Source organism: Odontesthes bonariensis, chromosome 8, assembly GCF_027942865.1.
Source record: "Odontesthes bonariensis isolate fOdoBon6 chromosome 8, fOdoBon6.hap1, whole genome shotgun sequence".
Lineage (NCBI taxonomy): Eukaryota > Metazoa > Chordata > Actinopteri > Atheriniformes > Atherinopsidae > Odontesthes > Odontesthes bonariensis.
Window position 1 is genome coordinate 22406043 of NC_134513.1, and position 16342 is coordinate 22422384.

General features: G+C 44.2%; 1 pseudogene; it reads left to right on the forward strand.

The window, feature by feature from the left end:
* Positions 1–5719: 5719 nt before the first annotated feature.
* LOC142385949 (uncharacterized) lies at positions 5720–13148 on the forward strand (annotated as a pseudogene).
* Positions 13149–16342: the final 3194 nt, after the last annotated feature.

The following is a 16342-nucleotide window of genomic DNA, read 5'->3' on the forward strand; positions in this document are numbered from 1 at the left end:
AGAAATATAGACAAGTTAGCCATAAACAGAAAATGCAAATACTTCAGACCTGCCCCAATAGATGGCATTAAACTCAGTTTAGTTACTTTCCTTGCAGTGTGACAAAGCTTTAAAGGGCTTTACCATATCCTGACACGTACTATACAACTATGCAGAAGTCAAGTAAACAGCTGCAGATTGAAACGGGTCACTGTTCAAACAGAAGTCTTCTGAAAACCATTTTCCAGTCGATGCTCAAACGCAGTTTATAAAGTTTCACCACCCAAGGAAGACTCAAACTCTTTATGCATACCTTCTTTTGAGTTCTTCCCCAACATGGAATCCATTGGCTGGACAAGTTCAAGGGGTTTCCTTGAAGACAAGTCTATGACACAAAAGGCATTGAGTTACTATGAAAACCTACAGCTTTAAAACATTTCTTACAGCTGTCCTTACCGCTTTGCTTTTTCTGAACCTCATTGGCAGCTCCATGATTCAGCCCAACTATTGGCATACATGATCCTATGGAGAGAGCATATTTTGCACAAATGCTAATCGTGAGACAGAACAACAGACACAATCCAGTTTTAGGACTTAACACCAAAAACAGCAGACAAAACGCAAAACCTTTGGCCAGCCAAGCCGTCAGCACAGAAATCAGCAGGACTCCAACAGCTCCCATTGTTCCAGTCAGCAAACAACATCCCAACCCACCTGTGAGGTTTAAATCAGCTCCTCGTGGAGGTGACACAGCTGTTGCTCATCAGGTATAATTAGATTTAGAAGATTCAGGGCTCATTCAGATAATAGTGAATTAAAAATACCAAAAGTGGATTTAAATAGTAGTATTGAGGATTTTAATCTTTATATATGTAATGCTATTGTAGAAGTGGCTAGTCAAACTATAAGGATAAAAGGTGGGAAAAAGGAAAGGAAGTTGGTACCATGGTGGACAATAGAATGTACTGCAGCTATGGAAGAAACAAAATAAAGCCTTTAAAGTATTAAAAAGAAATCATAGCCCTCAGAATTTGAATGAATACAAAAAATTGCAAGTGAAGGTAAGAAGAACTGTTAAAAGTGATTAAAAGAATGAAAGGAATTAAAAGAGTGAATGGATGTCCAATATTAAATAATGGAGAAACAACAGCAGTGAAAAATAAAGATAAGGCAGACATGTTGAGAAAAGTGTTTGTTAGAATTCATAGTTCTGAAAATATCAGTGTAGTAGGGCGAGAAAAGACAATTCTGGAAAATAAGGAGTTATTGGAGAAAATGGTCTAATCAAAAGATTCATTGAATATGTCATTTACAATACTGTAATGGAATTGAATAGGGCAGTTTAAAAATATAAATTATCAGCTCCAGGAAAGATTAGATTTGTTATGGAATGGTAAGTAATTTGAGTGAATTTTCTAAAAATATTTGATTGGAATTGTATAATAGAATTTGGGAGGAGCGAGAATTACCAAAAAGTTGGAAAGAAGCTGTGGTTATACCAATTAGAAAGCCAGGAAAAGATGAATCAAAACCAAAATTAAAAAATTATAGACCAAGAGCTTTAACATACATCCATCCATCCATTATCTATACCGCTGAATCCGTCGATCGGGTCGCGGGTGGGCTGGAGCCTATCCCAGCAGTCAATGGGCGAAAGGCTGGGTACACCCTGGACAGGCCGCCAGTCCATCGCAGGGCTACATAGAGACATACGAGACAAACAACCATGCACGCTCACACTCACTCCTAAGGACAATTTAGAAATGCCAATCAACCTAACATGCATGATTTTTTGGACAGTGGGAGGAAGCCGGAGTACCCGGAGAGAACCCACGCATACACGGGGAGAACATGCAAACTCTACACAGAAAGGCCCCAGGTGGGTGTTGAACCTGGAACCTTCTTGCTGTGAGGCTACAGTGCTAACCACCACACCACCGGGCAGCCTGCTTTAACATCCAATATATGTAAAATAATGGAGAGAATGATAAATGAAAGATTGTTATATTATATAGAAAGTAAAGGACTTATATCGAAGTATCAAAGTGGATTTAGGAGAGGGAGGAGTACAATGGATCCAGTAATATGTCTAGAGAATGAAATTAGGAATGCTCAAGTAAATAAAGAGAGTGTTGTAGCAGTATTCTTTTATATTGAAGGAGCGTATGATATGATGTGGAGAGAAGGGTTATTAGTTCAAATTAGAAGAATGGGTATAAATGGTTGTATGTTTAAATGGATTAAAAAAATTTTAGAATGAAGAAAAATACAAGTGAGAATAGGGAAGGAATATTCTGAGAATTTTAACATAGAAAGCACAGTAAGTCCATTATTATTTTCTGTGATATGTTTAAGGCCTCTCACCAGAAGAGCACCTAAAAGATTTCTGAGGAGTGTGGACATAAATCCCACCACATTTTACCTGGAAAGCAAGCCCTTTATAATTTGACCTCATTTGCCTTCCACATTTGGGTATATACTGAAGAGATTGTAATAACCCCAACCCTAAATTTGACTTGTCCTAAGTGCAATTGCTTTTGTTTCGCCCAATTTTAAATCAAACAACCTCAAACATCCCTACATGAAACCACATTTAGATAATAATGATTCTATTTTTGTGAAAGGGGGATGAATTCATACCCTCTGTACACATAGCCTAGCTTTACATTAACCTGTTTTATTAATGTTTGCAGATGACTAAGACCTGAAAACCTGATGCTTACTGGAGGGACATCTGTGTAAAATATGCCCAGGGCCAATACCACTTCTCTACTGGCAAACGTCCAGGGGCCAAGAAGTGGAAAAGGGCCCTGGAGAAAATTGATGCTTGTCCCCTGCAGAACCACACAAAGGATCTGTTCGGGGGAATTAGCCTTCTGTGCTCCTGTGGGTTCCACAAGGTAGGCGAAATGATTTACTAAGTCCTGATAAGCCACTGCAGCATGTGGATTTATTTATAGAACAATATATATCTGCACTATTCTGGAGAAAACTGTGAGTGTAGGATTCATGTTGCATGTAGCATGGCCCTCTTTTTGTAACCCCCCCCCCCCCCCCCCCAGCCAGCACATCTGTCATTAGCTGGCTCCAGTAAGGCAGCAGAGGTTCAGATGGAGGCAGGTCGAGTCCGAGTCAGCGCAGAGGCAGGGAGAGGAGACACAGAGACAGGGAGAGGAGACACAGAGACAGGGAGAGAAGACACAGAGACAGGGAAAGGAGACACAGAGACAGGGAGAGGAGACACAGAGGCAGGGAGAGGAGACATAGAGGCTGGGAGAGGAGACACAGAGGCAGGGAGAGGAGACACAGAGACAGGGAGAGGAGACACGGAGGCAGGGAGAGGAGACACAGAGACGGGGAGAGGAGACACAGAGACAGGGAGAGGAGACATAGAGGCTGGGAGAGGAGACACAGAGGCAGGGAGAGGAGACACAGAGGCAGGGAGAGGAGACACAGAGGCAGGGAGAGGAGACATGGTGACACGACAAACTAAGCAACACTGATTGACCAGAGTATTACGTCCCCTCCTCCTCTCTTCCTTAGGCTGCCCCCTACTCAGAGGACATGCATTTATGTTGTGGGATGATTGTGCTACTCATGGAGGAGATGGATGTGTATGCATGTCCTTTCTTCATCTTTGTGTTTATACTGGTTACAGGCGAGCGCATAGGAGTGGAATATTTATTGGCCCAGACCAACAGAGGTGACCTCCTGGCTCCATCGCAGGTCCCTGAAGTCCCCTCGCAGGTGCTGGAGGAGGAGGAGGAGCCAGATGACACCATCAGCACGCCTGACATTGTGGGCCAGTCAGCTGCGATAGGGGCTGGTGATCCTCTGAGTGCTGTGATGGGTGACGCTGAACCCGGACCCCTCGTCACAGAGCTCAGTAACACTTTCTGTAACACCTTACTCTAAAACATAATATTTAACTGAAGTAAATGTGGTTACATTTTAATAAGATAAATGAATGTAAAATCAGCATGGCTCACATATTAGAAACAAGAGTGTACATTTATTTGCTTGGTTATTCTTTTTCTCACTTTTCAGACCAGTCAATGTGACTGGAGAGGTGTTGCAGGATGGGAGGCAGTTGATGCCCTAGCATCCTACCTACTAGACTTGAATCGCACCATCACAGCCTAGTCAGCCAAGGAGGAGGAGGAAATAGTCCACCGCTACACAGCTCTCCATGCCATGGACAAGAAGCCTTCAAGGTACAAAATAGTAATTATTTTGTGCACCAGAATTAAACATACATTCCATGGGCTGAATGAAGAATATGGATGTCTCTTTCACCATTTAGCTACACCCAGAAGGCTAGGAAGAAAGCGCGGGCATCAGGAGGACCGTGGAGAGCACCGAGGAAGCCGAGTGGCTCTGCTCCTGGACAGCAGGCAGCAGAGAGGTGCTTTCTATCATTTTGGTTCAATGCAAATCATTGACTAAGAGAAACATATGTTATTAAGTGTAAATTACTTTATTGCAATCCCTACTGACATTGTCACTTGGTTCATCGTGGCTTTACAACCTTGTTCACAGTCCAGATCATATCACACTTCTCTCCCACAGACTGTACATGACTCACGGCCAAGCAGCCCGGGACCCTGAAGTCCACAGGGTCAGTGAGTGTGTCTGCCTCAGACTGGCCAAAGAGTTCCAGCAGTCACACAACAGGCCCAAGGACATGAAGGGGAAAACCCTGCCCATCCCTCAGTCCACTGTGAGTGTGTACAGCCACATTAGACAGCTGCTGGAGGACAGCAGGGTTGTCCTGGTCCAGACGACGCTGGCTCTGGTGCCGGTGAACAACACCACGGTCTCTGCATGGTATGTGTTATTTCATTTACCTTCCCCATACAGCTAAGACAGTATCTGTATATACATGTATATGAATATTTAACCTCAAGAAAACCCTCCACCTGCATGCTTGTTAGAAAATATTCAATACACTGTATGTAATAACCTTAGGGGGGGAGGATAGGCTTACACATATAAAATAATGAATGTTTGTCTTGTAAGCTGCTTAAGAGGGACAAGAGGAAGGACGGTAACATGCTGCTGAAAGGTACAGTTCTCCCTCAACAGCTGCACCTGGCCATGGAGCCTCTCCCTCCAATCAGCACTCTCCCGGCTGCCCCTGTGCAACATGCACACGAACAGATGACCTTTGACCTCCTCAGTTCCCTCCACAATTTGGGCCAGCTCCGTTCCAGCAAGCTCCCTTTTCATATGCTCCCCCATTTCCCCACTTTCCATCTACACATGCTCCTCCTTTTTCTCAGGCTCCTCAACCACAAGCTCCTCCAGAGGGCCTTCCAGGTGCCCAGCCAAGGCAACCTGCCTGGAGGCTGAACAAAGCTGCCCAGGAGGATGAGGAGCGAATGGCAAGGGGGGAACAGCCACGGAAGAGGCTGAAAAAAAAGGAGAAATACCACTACATCTGCAAAGTGTGTGGCCAGGACAAAAACAAGCAGACTGGACACACCCAGCTAAAGGGGCGGTGCTACTGTCTAGAGTCAGGACAGACCCTGGATGACTGGAGGAAGAGTGGAGGCCTATTTACCCTTCCCACTCACGTGACCTTCGTAAAAGCGGCGGCCATTTTGGACATGTAGTGGACTGCAGTTTGAATGCAATACGAGAAAACGAAAATAAAAAACTAAAATAAAATGCAGATAACACCTTCACTGTTTACCTGCTTCCATCAGGATGGTTCACTGACGTTCGGAAGTTCACGGCGATGTCATCATTACCCGACTTCACCCCTCATGATCTGTACCAGTATGTGATTAACAATCCATACACAGGTAGTGATCTGAAAGCGTTTAAAAGTTTGGATGCCTACAAGTACTTTGTGTCAGGCTGGGTCACATGCCTACATCAGTGGATCGTCCCTGGAGCCGGTGGTCGCCATCTTATTACAGCTAAGGTTTGTTTACATTTTCATTTAACGTTGGTTATCAGGATCAGGATAAACAAAATGCAGGGTTGACAACTCTCACGCATCTGCCGTGACACTCACTCTTTCAGACTCAGTGTCACGCTCTCACACTTAACAAAGAAATCTCACGCTAGATACTTTTTTCTTTCTGTGTTGATTTTTTTCACTCTCATTCTATCTCTGAATGCTTAAACTCATGATTGGACCACAGCAGAGTGCCTAATCCCTCTTTGATTGTTGATTCGCTGGAAACGGCTTGTCATTACGTCAGTCGGTACGTCAGTGACGTCGGTCTGCCAAGGCGAAATCTGATTGGTAACGCAGCGCTGTCTCACTACAGCAATGTAGTGTTATTCCGTTCAAGTGAGCGCGGCCAGTTCAGTCTGAAGGACAGAATTTACCACTTCACTGAGAAGCCGCGAAATCAGTAAGGTAACACAAGAAATAGGCTTTCACTCGATGGTACCCTCTCTTCCATTATGTGCATAAAAATGAACGACCTAGAGCCGTGCTACAAGTATGAGCCCCTGGCTCAGATAGTGAAAAACGCAAAGTCTGCCACAACCCGCTTTAACAGTTCTTTACGATGTGATGATTAGATATGCACACACTGATATCTTCTGGGTTTTTTTTGTGCCTGGTGGTGGGTGTGTGTCTGTCTGTCTGTCTGTCTGTGTCTGTCTGGTGGTGTGTGTGTGCCTGGTAGCCTTTTGGAGGGGACTGTACTGTATGAGCTGGAAATTGAAGAGAGACACTTTGGATATGGACATTAAAGGCAAAAAAAAAGAGACAAAAAAGGCAAAAAAAAAAAAAGACAGGAAGAAAAGGCAAACAAAAAAATGTATCAGCAACCCTGATGAATGGTTATTTTTTGATAGTCGCAATTGTTACAAGATTTGCAGATCTGTGTTCGCTCAATCAACTAGTGATAGGAGGCAGCATCTTTATGCACAAACGAATCCACAAAGCCAAATGGAGATCACCCGACCACTTCACAGAAAACCAGATCGACCACATGTGCATCAACCGGAAGTTCCGACGACTGTGGAGTGATGTAAGGGTGATGAGGGGGGCAGATGTGTCATCAGACCACCACCTTATTGTGACGTCAGCACGGCTGAGGCTGAAGAAATACTCCACAAACACCAATCCACGTAAAAGATTCAATGTAGGCCTGCTCAAGGAAAAGGACATCCAGACAGCATTCAAACTCAGCATTTCTAACAGGTTTCAGCCACTGCAGGAACTCTTTAAAGAGGAGGATATAGATATTGAGAACCAGTGGCAACAGGCCAAAAGGGGCTGGCTGGACACATGTTAGGAGGTCTTGGGCAAGACGAAACAACATCACAAGGAGTGGATGACCTTCCACACTATGAAGAAGCTAGAAAGGAGGAAACAAAAGAAAGAGGTATTGAACACAAGCCGGACAAGAGCAGAGAAGGCAAGGGCACAGGAGGCCTACACAGCAGTAGACAAGGAAGTTAAAAAGAGCATCAAAAAGGACAAAAGAGACCACTTTGAGGACCTAGCCAAGCAGGCAGAGGAAGCTGCAGGGAAGGGAAACCTGAAAGAGCTCTACCTGACGACAAGAAAGCTAGCAGGTAAATTCCAACAAGTAGAGAAACCAGTCAAGGACAAAGAGGGCAACCCACTTACAACAACAGAACAGCAACTTAGAAGATGGGCAGAACACTTTAATGAGCTATTAAACAGACCAGCCCCAGAGGCACCTCCAGATATACCACCTGCAAATACAGAGCTACCTATCAACACTGGAAAACCTACAAAGGTAGAGATCAAGAAGGCCATCATGTCTTTAAAGAACGAGGAGTCAGCAGGACCAGATGAAGTACCAGCAGAGGCCCTCAAGGCGGACATAGTGAGCTCAGTCAACATGCTGCACAGCCTTTTCAATAGGATTTGGGAAGAGGAGCAGGTTCCCCTGGAGTGAAGGGAGGGCATACTCGTTAAACTACCGAAGAAGGGGGATCTTGGTAATTGTAACAACTACAGAGGGATTATGCTACTGTCAACAGCAGGGAAAGTGTTCAACAGAATTGTCCTAGAGAGAATGAGGGATGTAGTGGATGTCAAGCTGCGAGATGAACAGGCAGGTTTCCGGAAGAACAGGTCCTGTGCTGACCAGATTGCCACCCTACGCATCATAATAGAACAGTCACTGGAATTGAACTCTCCTCTCTACATCAATTTCATAGACTACGAGAAGGCCTTTGATAGCATAGATAGAGACACCTTGTGGAAGTTGCTGCGGCACTACGGGATACCAGAGAAGTTTGTATCTCTAATCCGGAACACATATAAGGACATGAAATGCAGAGTAGCCCATGCAGGACAGCTAACAGAGAGCTTTAATGTGAAGACAGGAGTACGTCAGGGATGTTTACTGTCGCCATTTCTTTTCATACTGGTTATTGACTGGATTATGAGGACTACTACTAGAGGAGGGAGAAATGGGATCCAGTGGACACTTTGGACACAGCTGGAGGATTTAGATTTTGCCGACGACCTGGCACTCCTCTCACACAACCACAAACAAATGCAAGATAAAAGAGCCCATCTGGACAGAACATCAATCAGTACAGGACTCAAGATCAGCAAAAAGAAGACTGAACTCATGAAGATTAACATTACAAACAGCACACCAGTCACAATTGGAGGGGAAGAGGTGAAGGAGACAGAGTCCTTTGTGTACTTGGGAAGTGTGGTTGACCGGCAGGGGGGCACGGATAGGGATGTAACAGCCAGGATAGGGAAAGCAAGAGCAGCCTTCATCATGCTTAGGAATGTCTGGGCCTCCAGAGTGATTCGCATAGCCACCAAACTCCGGATCTTCAACTCCAATGTCAAGTCAGTATTGCTCTACGGATCCGAGACATGGAGAACCACAAAAGCAACACAACACAGGATACAAACATTTATAAACACTTGTCTGAGAAGGATCTTTAAGATTAAGTGGTCAGACAAGATCAGCAACCTGGAGCTGTGGGATAGAGCAGGACAAAACCCGGTGGGAAGCCAGATCCTCAAGAGAAAATGGTCTTGGATAGGGCACACCCTTAGGAAGACACCATCCAGCATCACAAACCAGGCTCTAACCTGGAATCCACAGGGTAAACGAAGGAGAGGAAGGCCAAAAAACAGCTGGAGAAGAGACACGGAGGAGGAGATGAGCATATGCAACAGCTGGCAAAACCTAAGGAAGAAGGCCCAGAGACGAGTGCAGTGGAGGACAATCATCGGTGGCCTATGCTCAGGCATGAGTAATGGGCCTAAGTAAGTAAGTAAGCAATTGTTACAGAATGTTAATGTTTATATTAATAATATTAATATTTTGATTTCTGATTTGAGTTTATATATTGATATTTGTAATGTATTATATTTCTCTCTGTTAAACAACATTGTCTTTTGAAGGGCAGCTGAGGATGTAGGCTATGAATGAGATGTGGATTTAGGATTTGCCATGTCTAACTAGTCACCCTAAAATCGACCAGAATGGAAGAAATTGCATTTAAGAAATTTAAAATTTTCTAGAGGAAGGCCCCACACTCTGCACTATTGCATATTCATAAAATGTATACATGTATCTACATCATATCTACACAGATATATATATCTGTACTGTGGAACAACTTCTGAGATGCGTGTCGCGAACCGACCCGCTGAAATCTCACTCCAAGGTTTTTGGAAAAGTTGGCAACCCTGAAAATGTTATGAACTGTCATTGAAATAACTGCTTAATCTGTTGAGAAATGGTCCCTGTCATAAATGTGCTGCTACCAGAACCAAGCACTGTATTACTGAAGGGTCGGTGTCTGTAGTGTTAGTAGCCTACAGGGGTCGGGAACGTGTGGCTCGCGAGCCACTAGTTATGCATGTCGCACACTGAAACAAGTTAGTATTAGCATTAACAAGTTGTAACTATGTTCGATTCCACTTATGCACGTGAGAAATCCTACTATTCAGTTTGGACGAGAGCTTATTTAGTCCACTTGTGTTCGCTCTCGATGACGTGCGAACGCAAACACACCTTGTTCTTGGTTGTTAGCAGTGGTAGACTACTGGTAGTCCATGTCCAAAATGGCGCTTACTTTTGCGCTGACGTCACACGGGATGGGTCAATAGTCACCATTACTTGTCTCTCTCTGTTGTTTGTCTGTCTGTCTCTGGGTTGTTCCGGTCCGTCTCTCTGTCTGTTGGCGTGGATATATGACAGGGCCAGAGCTGAGGTGTGTGAGTGAGTGAGTGAGTGAGTGAGTGAGTGAGTGAGTGAGTGAGTGAGTGAGTGAGTGAGTGAGTGAGTGAGTGAGTGTGTGTGTGTGTGTGTGTGTGTGTGTGTGTGTGTCAGTCAAAAGTTCTGTTCGGTTCGGTTCTGTTTCAGTGAGAAAGGAGGGACTTAACATACTTTAAAACAGAATCTTCTTGAATAACAGGACAGTGAGTGTCATCCACTGAATGTGATTGTGAAAACCAAAGCCAGAATCATTTACATTTATTCACAAAACACAACACTCTTTGCTTCTCAATTTGGAATTTGTTTGCACAGATGTAGTCTCTCAAATAATTGAGATTACAATAAAGAAGGAGGGGAAACATGATGGGGAGTTATTTACATTTACAGTTATAGACTGTTAGATTCGGTTCTTTAATTGGAAGCTCAAGAATGGACCGGAGTAATTCAAGTGAAAATGAAGTGTTTATTGGTAGTCACACGTCAAAGCATATCAGCGCTGGGCTCAGTGGAACAGAGCTCCCGCAGGAAGTCTGTCAGACTGAACCTCGACTTCCGGTTATCATTTGTATTTATAGCCTCATAGGTTGGACTCACACTCGAACGAGTATGATTGGACATGAGTAGGTTCAACATGCTTCGTCATATTCTCTGGATCAGCCCAAAACAATGTGTGTGTGTGAATCTGCCCTTGCTTTCCCAATTGTTTTGTCTTCCTACTCCTGGATCACTTTAGGTCATCATGGAAAAGTACTGAGACTTATTTAATTTATAATGTCTAAGAACAAAGCCAATTTTTACAGCCGCTAGGTGGCAATACTTGTTCCAAGTCAACTTACAGTACGATTTATAACGGAGTAGAGCTAGACTGCATGAACGCATGTATGTTGTTGAGAGCGGGAGTTATTAAAATAGGTTACTTGATAACAACACGGCCTAATCCTTTTTTTGTGCCTGGTGGTGTGTGTGTGTGTGTGTGTGTGTCTGTCTGTCTGTCTGTCTGTCTGTGTCTGTCTGGTGGTGTGTGTGTGCCTGGTAGCCTTTTGGAGGGGACTGTACTGTATGAGTTGGAAATTGAAGAGAGACACTTTGGATATGGACATTAAAGGCAAAGAAAAAGAGACAAAAAAGGCAAAAAAAAAAAAAAAAGACACCAAGAAAAGGCAAACAAAAAAATGTATCAGCAACCCTGATGAATGGTTATTTTTTGATGGTCGCAATTGTTACAAGATTTGCAGATCTGTGTTCGCTCAACCAACTAGTGATAGGAGGCAGCATCTTTATGCACAAACGAATCCACAAAGCCACATGGAGATCACCCGACCACTTCACAGAAAACCAGATCGACCACATGTGCATCAACCGGAAGTTCCGACGACTGTGGAGTGATGTAAGGGTGATGAGGGGGGCAGATGTGTCATCAGACCACCACCTTATTGTGACGTCAGCACGGCTGAGGCTGAAGAAATACTCCACAAACACCAATCCACGTAAAAGATTCAATGTAGGCCTGCTCAAGGATAAGGACATCCAGACAGCATTCAAACTCAGCATTTCTAACAGGTTTCAGCCACTGCAGGAACTCTTTAAAGAGGAGGATGTGTTCTCCAAAGTCCACTTTTCTGATATAAGTAAAAAAAGAATTATTGTGTCAAAAGACTGAAATCTTTCACTTTTGTTAAATGGATTAGAGGATCGTTTACCCGATTTCTTTTAGTTGTGTTTTTTATTTTGAATAGTCACGTGGATAAGGCACTGTCCTCCTAAGCCAGGGATTGTGGGTTCGAGTCCCATCAGGGGTGTAGAGCAGAGTGGTGCAGCAGAAGCGCCTCAGTGGCCTAATGGATAAGGCACTGCACCAAAGCTGGGGAACAATAGTCTGTATAAGGGTGGGAAGAAGGGGGAAGAAGAGGAAGGAGGGGGGAAGAAGGGGGAAGGGGGAAGGAGAAGAGAAAAAAAGAAAAGAAAAATGAGAAAATCGCAGGTTTGAATCCTCATTGGAACATGCATCAATTCATGCAAAGTCTAATAAATATAGCTTTAAAACTGATACAAATACAATTGGTAAGAATAATAATGCAATTTGTTGCAATAATAACAATACAGAGAAGAGTATTAAACCACCACACACCTAATACTGCTTATATTTTTTATATTATGAAAAATGTTTCTGTTAATCACTTCTCACACATTGTCTGCAACATAAGTCTGTCCCTTTCTTGTAGTTTTAATGTTGTATAAGATTGATACAATTAAGAATATTAATTGTATGAATTGAATTGTAAGTTTTACATTTTATTTCAAGAATATTGATAAAAATAAGAATGTTATATTACTATTACTACTACTGCTTATAATAATTAACATTTATATCAAAGAAATGTTTCTGAGATTCAGTTCTCACAGCCTGTGGATCTATCAGCAATACCATTATTTCCCTTTCCTGTAAATTTCATATTTGTGTGAGTTTACAAAGGTTTTCCATAGGTGTGCTAGGAAAAAACAAAGGATACTGCTGTAGAAATAAAGTTATTTTTATTTATATTTACAAAAACACTGACAAACATACACACACACACAGACACGCATGCACACGCGCACACACACACACACACACACACACACACACACACACACACACACACACACACACACACACAATAACAGTCAATGAAAAGAATGAGTAATTTTTTTTTTCTGCCCTCTTCCTCTTCATCTCCTCCATCCACTGGTCAAGTGGCACAACAGCTGTCTGTGGGCAGTAAATGTGGCCATAATACTGGCTGTGGCCAGTATCTTTGTTGCGCGGCTGGTGGCACAGACAACACTTGTTTTTCTCCACAGTGCGGACATAGGGCTTACGAGCAAGTGGTGGAGAGGGAATGGGTCCAGCAGGAGCAATCTGACGGACAGCAGGAACTGGAGTTGGACACACAAAAACAAATGGGCCAGAGGAAGGACTGGGGTTGGGGATGACCGGTGAAGGAGCAGAAAGGTGTGAAGGTGTTTGGATCATGGTGGGACATGCAGGACTGGGGTTGTGGACAACAGGTACGGGAGCGGGATCAGCAGGGAACAGCTGCCTTATCTGGAAAGCCTTGGGACGAACTCCAGACTTGTGCCACTGGTTCAAAGTTGTTTGATTGACCTCAAACAATTGAAGGGTTGTGTTCTCCATAACAGTCCCATTGCCCAGAACCAGCTGGCGGATCTTGCTGTAGTCCCTAAGAATTAGGGTCCACCTTGTTACCGCCTGATGTCCCATTTTTTTGGGGCTCCTTAAATATCGCACAGTTTAATAAAGATGGACTCTACCAGACGGCAACTGTCTGGCCAGTGGGCAGGGGATCCTGTTGACCCCAGGACACAACGGGTCATGCAGTCAACACCAGGCGTGAATTCAGGTTTGGGTTTTGAGCACCTGAAGCGCCCTGTCGTAAGGCGTACCTGGTGCCGCGCAGCGTACGCCACTCTCCGCTGGTCATATGGCAGTAGGTTTTGCCAAAGGGCAATTATATTGCTGGCATGCTGGTGGCTCAGCGTTTGCCCACTTTCCATGCGTAGCCCCACCAAGTAGTCTGCCAGACTGTCCACTCTGTCCATCCCTGGCACACTGCGATCATCCACAGCCTGGTAAAATATAACAATGGATCAATGTCAAAAAAAGATACAATATCACAGGGAGACAAAAAACACAACTATCACAATGTAATTGTCACAAAAAGTCTTACCATCGGTTGCTCAGGCACCGGTTGCGCTGCTGGGGGTGCAATGGCTGCAGCATCACAGACAGCAAGGGTGGTCGAGAGAGGAAGGATGGAGGCGGAGGTGGTTGTGGAGGATGGAGCAGAGGCGGCATGGGTGGTAATTGTGGAGGATGGACCAGAGGTGGCGTAACGGCTCATTGTTGGTCCATAGCTGGTGAATGTGGTCATTGTAGAAGATGGACCATGGGCGGTGACAGTGGCCATCATGGATGATGGAGCAGAAGGCACCGTGGTCATCCAGTCGAAAGACTGAAAAAAATGTCACGTCAAAACATGTTTATGGATTTGTTTATGGATTATGATTTTAATCGATTTACTCTTTAGATGGTATACATGTTATATTGTTTGTTTCTATTTTTTTCTTCATTGAGCTATTCAAAGAAAGTTTCAAATTCAAATTCAAAATTTATTTATATAGCACATTAAAACAGCCTCAGCTGACCGAAGTGCTTCACAACAGCAACTGCATCACAAGAGAGTCATCAATAAAAGCAATAAGAATGACTTATCATCGTCACAGATCAAAATAAAATTTAAGATAAAATTAGCAATAAAATAACAATAACAATAAAAGTAGCAAGCCAAGGTGAACTCCATTTCAGCTAGTGGAAGGCCAGGGAAAAGAGATGTGTTTTCAGTTAAAGTTAGTAGTGCTATACAAATAATACTACATGTACTGTTATTATTAAGAATGGTTACCAGTTCTGTAGTCTGGACAGTGGCAGGAGTGCTGGCTACACTGGTCGTGGCAGGTGATGAGCCATCAGACGGGTCCAGCATCTCAATAGTAGGATCCAGGTTGAGGTCCAAACTGCTGTCTATAAAGCCCTCGTCCTACAACTCTTCCTCTGTGCCCACATCCTCCAACAGCTGGTCTGTTGCCTCAGAGTCAGGATCCACGTCCTGCAAGGCCTGTCCTGTTTGGCTATACAGGTAATCTACACCTAGGAGTTCACCTGGGACAGATGTTAGAACACAATAGAAGGAAATCAGTAAAAATGAATATATGAATTTATGAATACAAGTGCTTTAAAGCCAAAACTCACCAGTATAGACAGATGGTGGCTGAAAAGATTGTAAAAGCCGTCTTCCAAGCACCAGAGCACAAAGGGTGTTGGCACAGTGCACCAGGTCCCCAGAGTAGCTCAAGAGGGACGGAGGTTTGCCTGCCAAAGAAGCTACTTTGCGGTCCTGATTCCACCTGTTCAGGCCTTCCAGGAGTTACAGTTGGAAATTCAAACTGTTGGCACTTATTCCTTTGGATGAGATGAATAACTTTAAGTTAATTGTTTTGTGCTTGGCTATTTGAAAGACATTCATTGTGTCACCTTTCATATTTCCGATGAATACTGATTTATACTGACCGGGAATGAACCTGTTCAGGTGAAGGTGAAATGACTCCAGTGATGTGGACCCCCTTGCACATCAGTAGTTGGGCAGGACAATACCCTCTTTGGTGGTGGTGCCAGTCTGTGTGTAGAGGAGCAGTCCGGGTTCATCCTGAATGCACTTCACATGCCTCTTCTGGACTTGCCAGATGTGCTGCATCCTCTCCTGGTCCAAGAGAGGGACACCAAGAAGGTCTCGACCCTTTACTCCCATCAGCTCGTTGAGGAGACGCTCGATCATCAAAATGGTCTGCTGCTCTCCTCTTGTCTGCCGTCGGCAGTGCAGGGCCAATTCCTCCTTGGAGATCCGTTGGTCCACCATAGTGTCTGTGATGCCAGGGACACCTTCATGGATCAGCTGCTCCCTCTTGGCCCGCCTCAGCAGAGACACATCCCCACTGTCCCATTCAAAAATGCAGCGGGACATACACGCCATGAAAATGGGGTAAAGTGGATGTGCATCCTTCGTGCAACCAGCTGCCAGACGCCGCATGAAGTGGTAGATGTCCAGCTTCACGACCAAGTCTGGCCACCCACCAAATCGCTGCTTGAGCTTGGTCTGCCCAGTGCCCTCCAGACAGCAGTCACAGTCCACATAAAGAACTTGAGGTGGAGCCACACCTGCATCAGTGTACCTCTGGATGAGGCCAGCTGCCATTCGGTCCACGGCAGGACCCTCTTGAGCTGTCAGAACACTGATGAGGATCTGGCCCACCTCATTTCCAACAGATGTCAGCCACAAAGCTGTCCCCTTTGCTAACCCTGACAGCTTCTTTGTGATCTGTAATAACATAGAAAAGACAGCGAGTGATGCTTGATTATCTATATATGAAGCATTACTTTCATATTTCAGGTCTATACTACTACTAATGGTTTATTTTAAATTCTTTTAATATTAAAAATGTAAAAACAGTTACCTTTTTGGTGGAGTCCATCTTCAAGATGCCGCCATATGTGGACGTTATGCTGGCTTTAACGTGGTCCAGCCTGCCCAAGATATCCCTGCCATAAACAG